Genomic DNA, 1,032 nt, shown 5'->3' with positions numbered 1-1,032 from the left:
AGTCAGCTTTGAACTAGGAGACAAGGTGTGGTTGTATAATCCCAGGAAGACCAAAGAGAAGAATCCTAAGTTGTCTTCTCCATGGGAAGGCCCATATGACATAGTGGATCGTCTCTCAGACGTGATTTTCCGGATTAAATGTGATCGGCGAGGTAAGCCAAAAGTAGTGCATGCCAACAGGCTTTGGTGTTATCATGGTCCAGGACATTTCAGTTGGGACGAAGTGGACAACAGAACAAATGATGCTGCTGAAGACGTGCCACCTGAAGAAGCCACCGTCGAAGAAGAAACTCTACTCAGTTTTGAGGAGGGAAACGGTGAAGCTCTTGGTGAAGTTACTACCACTGATATGACTGTTATCGATGATAGGACATTTACTGATGAATCAGATGAACTCCACATGAAGCAGAAGCCAACAAGACGGAGACCAGTACGGAAGAAGATACGTCCCGTAAAATTAAGAGACTTTGTTGAATTGTAATTTTGTGTTTGTAATTCTGTACATTTAATTAAGTTATTGTTAATTGTTATTGGTTTATTGTATGTGGTTATTGTTCGGGACGAACAATACTAAGGAAGGGGCAGTGTTGCGTCAGCGAAGTCACGTGACTAGTGTGACGCCACGTTTCTAGAACTATCCTGTACCTTGGCGAATGCTCTAGCATTTACTAGATATAGGGTAGTCTGGTATATATAAGAGGGTGACAACGTGACGGGACAAGAATGTGTGTGTAGGTAATGAGTAATTGAACTGCAGTCAGAGAGAGACGTATTGTTGAGGTTAACGTTCGTTGTTAAAACGTTTGTAAAAGAGCGACTGTTGAAAATAAATGTATCGTGAAGTTATATTCAGAAAGAATAAACCAGTTTTATTAAGTAAGGACTTGTGTCGCTAAAGTTTCGTCGGAACGAAGTTACGGAAAGTTAATTAACAAACGGAGACGTAACAGTAAATATTTCATGTTTACAATTTTTTTCAAAGTTCTAATCTCTAACGTTCTAAGTACGAAGGAGGTTATTAATTTCTGTCAC

Source organism: Limulus polyphemus, unplaced genomic scaffold (genome assembly GCF_000517525.1).
Source record: "Limulus polyphemus unplaced genomic scaffold, Limulus_polyphemus-2.1.2 Scaffold2224, whole genome shotgun sequence".
In the NCBI taxonomy this organism is placed as follows: Eukaryota; Metazoa; Arthropoda; class Merostomata; order Xiphosura; family Limulidae; genus Limulus; species Limulus polyphemus.
Note: the sequence above shows the minus strand (reverse complement) of the source record.